We start from the raw sequence: 5860 nt of genomic DNA, 5'->3' as shown, positions 1-5860 counted from the left end.
AGACTTGGGATTTGGTTTTGGGCTATGTTACCAATCTACAGTCTCATCTCAAAGCAGCCAATCTCGACAGAACACCTGTTAACTCCTAAAGGTTATATGTACTGGGCAAGGAGGCTGGAGGAGCGAAAAGGAAAGGTGAAGGGAGGTGGAATGAGCAAGCTGTACTGTCCACCTGTCCTGCTCTGCGCAAATCTCCCATTCCATTTCATGTGCTGCTGGATCACGACACACATGTGCACATGTGTCTGATGGACAGGTAGCTTTCATCAGGGGGCTTCCAGGTGGAAGGGCACACACACACACACAGTGGCTGCCTGAGGCTGGGGGCCAGAGGCACGTGGTGTCAGCCAAGGCGCCTGCTGACTGCTCAGTTGAGCCCATGAAGAAAGGAGAGGAAAAAATAGAAGAAGCAGATGAAGGAGGAGGAGAAGAGGAAAGAGGTGAAGAGGAAGACGAGGATAGTGAGTGTGAAACAGAAGAAGAAGAAGATGATGAAGAAAAAGAAGAAATAAAAGAAGAAGAAAAGAAAAAGAAGATGAAGATGATGAGAATACCAACCTTGAAGGACAGGGCTGGTATAGAACACCATCATATGGTGTTCCCCTCAGCATCTTTGATCTGCCGATGTTAAAAGATAGCCTCCACAAGGAGCAAGGCACCTGAGCCGGGCAGGGGAGACGGCAGAGCTGTGATGGCGGAAACTAGAGAGGGGTCCCTGCTCCCAGCAGTGCTCTCTGCAGGTAGGCATATCTCTGTCACTCACTCCACTTCACCACCTGGGTCTCGCCGACTTCTCACTGACTTCAAACGATGGGGCCAGGAGAAAATGACTTCTGCAGAACAAAGTTGTCAAAGGACCAAATGTGTTATGTGGTTTGGTCATGATTTTTTTGACATGATGTTCACATTGGTCATGAATTTCATTGTGTGTGTGTGTGTGTGTGTGTGTGTGTGTGTGTGTGTGTGTGTGTGTGTGTGTGTGTGTGTGTGTGTGTGTGTGTGTGTGTGTGTGTGTGTGTGTGTGTGTGTGTGTGTGTGTGTGTGTGTGTGGGCATGCAGGGATGCCAACAGAGGGAGACAAAGGGGTCACTTGTCCAGGGCCCAGGGCGAGGGGACGCAGAATTGGATCCTCATTACATTGTATTGATTGGGTTTGGGGCCCATTCAGATGTCTTTGTCCTGGGCCCAGTCAAAGCTCTGTGCATGTGTGTGTGTGTGTTTGGTTTGTTAACATTTTCTTTGGTCTTTGAAATTATTAGGCTTTTTTATTCCAGATACTGATTTTCTGTTCTCTCAAACAGTTCTGCTCTCTTGACACCATTCTAGAGAAGAACAGTCTGTTTCTCTTACTAACAGCAAGCAACACGATTGTTAAAGCGACAAAATGCAGCTGTCAGACTCATGTCTGGAGTGAAGTGTCTTCATGCGTCCCCTTGACACTGGGACTATGTCCACATAGGGACACCGTATCTGCTGCCAGTCCACAGACCACATGATCAATCTCATTTATAATTCAACATCATGGCAAGAGGCAGATTGCACTGGCAAGGCACAGATTTGGACGGGAAAATATAACAGACTGAGAATATTATGCCACTACTTATTTTAACTGCTAGCCAAGCAGTTGCTGCTAATATGGTCACTTTGATATGATAAAAACAACAACAACAGAAATGTCATTGATAATTGTACAGATCTATTCACATTTTAAAAAGTATTGCTATGATTTCTATGATATCCATATCCAGACAGAGTGAAAATTACAATGTATGTGTATTTTGGAAGCACCTGTTCAACTCTCACACCATACGGTACACAAATACACTAGCCTACATATATTTCTTCCCCAACACTCAGGAAGCTTTCCCACCTATGGTTTGCTTTGGGGTTTGTTTAGGCTACTTAATAAATTTATGTTCATTTTATCTACTGACAGGCATTTTGGAAGTTCCATAGATTGAGGCGTTGGACATACTTGGACATTTTTTTTGTTTGTATACAAAATATTTCTCCACCACAGGACAAACAATAGAAACATAACAAAACACAATGTGGACAAAAAGGCAACATTCAGACATCTCAGAATACTGCTGTCCAAATAATCTAACCTCAATACAGTATGGCAATGAAAATGTAAAGTCTTCCATGCTGTGACACATACTCACGTGCACACACACTGGTAGACAAAAAGACAGACCAGCACACACATACACGGGCACACACACAAACACAAACACAAACACACACACACACACACACACACACACACACACACACACACACACACACACACACACACACACACACACACACACACACACACACACACACACGCACACACACACACACACGCACACACACACACACACACACACACACACAGACACATTGAAACAACAAAATGGCATTAACCCCCCAGTCTTACTGTAGCACATGCAGGCACGCACACACACACACACACACACACACACACACACACACACACACACACACGCACACACACACACACACACACACATGCACGCACACACGCACGCACTCACACACACACACACACACACACACACACACACACACACACACACACACACACACACACACACACACACACACACACACACGAAAGCAAAAAACTCACAATGGCATTAAAGCCCCAGTCTTGGTGTAACACCTCTCTTCAATTTTGGATGATTACATTTCCAGAGAGCCCTACTGCACAATTCTCTCTAAACTTTGGACTGATACCTTCACCAAGGTTAACCCGGCACGGGTACGCATACACACACAGACACGCGGCCTCATTCCACCGGTGGTGAGTAAATGATTCCATTCAATTATCTGAGCGTTTGGCCAATAAAAATACCATCTGGGTGCTCAAAATAGATTAGTTTAAGGCCATACTAAATTATTAAACCATTCCCAGTCAACGAGTCCCCTGGTCCCCCTTTTAAAAGCCAAGGAGTTATGGGCCTCCGAGCAGCACGGTGGCGGATCGCAGAGCTGAAGTCCGCAGCGGCACCAGGCCACTTTAGGCCCCCAAGCACCTTGGTGAGGAGGGGGCTCCCAAGGAGAGAGAGAGAGAGAGGGAGAGAGAGAGAGAGAGAGAGAGAGAGAGAGAGAGAGAGAGAGAGAGAGAGAGGGAGAGAGAGAGAGAGAGAGTGTGAGGGGGCACCAAAGTGTGTGTGTGTGCGTGCGTGGGTGCGTGCGTGCGAGCGTGCGCGCGTGCGTGTGTGCGTGCATACGTGCGTGCGTGTGTGTGTGTGCGCGCGTGTGTGTATGTGTGAGTGACAGAGAGAGAAAAAAACTTCTGCTTTCTTACCAGGAAAAGACAACCTACAACCTCCTTCTACATTCCCACATGTGGAATATGAAGGAGGGAGCTCCATTCCCCATGTCTCAGCCCACTGTGGAGAGAGAGAGAGGGGGGGGGGGTTCCCCACCCTGTGTCTTGGTCCACTGTGGAGGGATGTTAACCCTTTGAGGAGTACCATCACAAATATGTGATTAGAATTTTGCCCAAATTTTGAGTTCTCATTATGATGTCATATGGACTTTGCAAGATTTTTAACACAGACTTCGATGGGAGCAGTAGAGTGTTCAAGTAAAATTCTAGAAGAACCTGGGGAAAGTCCTTACTCCTCAAAGGGTTGCAGGTGGCCTCCCATCCCATCAGCCCTGACTGTAATCACGCCTGACTGATTATCCCAAAACCGAAACAGCAGCCTGATTTTTTTCCTCTCCTTTCCTCCTCCGCCTTCTTCTTATTCTAATAACTCTGTCGAATCCAGCACAGCAGAGGTGTCCAGCACTGCATATACATTCTACTGATGGATTAGGTCATTTTCTCAACTTCAGTCGGAATATAGAAATAATCAGATCTTTGATCCATGTGCTATCTTGATGGAGGAGAGAGAGAGAGAGAGAGAGAGAGAGAGAGAGAGAGAGAGAGAGAGAGAGAGAGGAGGAGAGAGGAGAGAGGAGAGAGAGAGAGAGAGAGAGAGAGAGAGAGAGAGAGAGAGAGAGAGAGAGAGATCTGCATGTCTTGCAGTTTCTGACAGTCTTCCCAAGGCGGAGCCTTGCCGAGCTGTGGATAAATGATGAACAGTAGATGGATGGATAAAAACTACCTGTCACAAATCTTTACTTTTTCTTTTAAAGAATTGAAAGGTCTCCTTCTGGGCACTGTATGAGGAAGATGAAGGTTGCGGGAGAGATCAAAGCATGGTCTTCTCTGGAAAGATAATGCCCACAGAATATAAGGTAGTGGTGCCAAGTTCTGGAGCATGTAAGTTAGGACTGCTCCTGGCCCACTATTACATATCACATATTCATTCATTCATTTGTTTATTTGATTAGAACATAATCAATACATCAGGTCAAAATGGCATATCTGGTCTGTTTTCAGTCACTATTTCAGAGTCATTTTGAAAGTGTTTATGCTGTCACACAGTCTAATATGAGCTGGCTGTGTATTCCAGAACTGCGTTCCTCTAATGGACAACACCATTTGGCTACACCATTTGGCAATACTTTCTATGAACTTGCTATTCATAAGACATTATAAATGCATGCATAACGCATTATAATGCATTCATAAGGCTTTATATCTATTGACATAAATATACACACATGCTCATACATGCTCATAGCAACAGCCATGAGGTAACTTATTATAATGTGTTGTTATAGGCATTTAAGACTGAAGATGACACAGTGCATTATAAAGCTTCTTCGTCCTAATGACGCCAACTGTATTGAGGTCTGTGCTATACAGATCTATAGAAGGATCCATGAATATAGGCCTACATAATCTATTGTGCATCACAGTCATAGGCATGGTTATGTCAATATTCATAAACATTGATTAAGTGATCGTTGCACAGCCTAGGTAAAGTTAAATTAGCTCATAAGTATTTATTAGGAGATACAAGTGCTCATTGCATTGGCTAGGAAAAGTGAGATCAACTAATAATTGCTTATAAGTATTTATTGCATGATAGAAGTACTCATTGCATAGACTTGGTAGGCCTAAAATGAGAATAGCTTATAATTTTAGTAGCCCCTTAATGCGCGCCATACCTTCAGTGGCACGCTGTAATAGTCATTGAAATGTAACTACCAAAGCACTAGAATACTATGACACAACACAGGCCCTTTAGTAATGCACCACGACTTGGTCATTACCATACTGGTAACAACAAATGTATAAAGCCGCGTCTTAAGGGGTTAAGACATACAAGTGCTCATTGCATAGTCAAGGTAAAGTCAGAAAATCTTATAAGTATTTATTAAGAGATGCAAGTGCTCATTGCATAGGCTAGGTAATAACATTAATAATGTGATCGTTGCATAGCTTAGGTAAAGCGAGATTAGCTCATAAGTATTTATTAAGAGATATGAGTGCTCATTGCATAGACTAGGTTAAATGAGAATAGCTTATAGCTATTTATTAAGACATACAAGTGGTCATTGCATAGGCTAGGTAAAGTGATAAAAACTTATAAATATTTAAACATGGCTGGTTGAGATGCATAATAGATCAGATATATTATGTATATTCTTGGATCCTTCTATAGAGCTTTATAGCACAGACCTCAACACAGTTGACGTCATGAGGACAAAGAAGCTTTATAATGCACTGTGTCACCTTCAGTCTTAAATGCCTATAATAACACATTATAATACCTCATGGCTGTTGCTATGAGCATGTGTATGTATTCATGTCAGTAGATAAAGCCGTATGAATGCATTATAATGTGTTATGCACAGTGTTGGGTGTAACACGTTACAAAGTAACGCGTTACAGTAGTGTAACTACTTTTTTCGTAAAATAGTAGTGTAACGCGTTACTACTGGGAAA

This window comes from Engraulis encrasicolus, chromosome 10 (assembly GCF_034702125.1).
Source record: "Engraulis encrasicolus isolate BLACKSEA-1 chromosome 10, IST_EnEncr_1.0, whole genome shotgun sequence".
NCBI lineage: Eukaryota > Metazoa > Chordata > Actinopteri > Clupeiformes > Engraulidae > Engraulis > Engraulis encrasicolus.
This window is presented reverse-complemented; position numbering follows the sequence as displayed.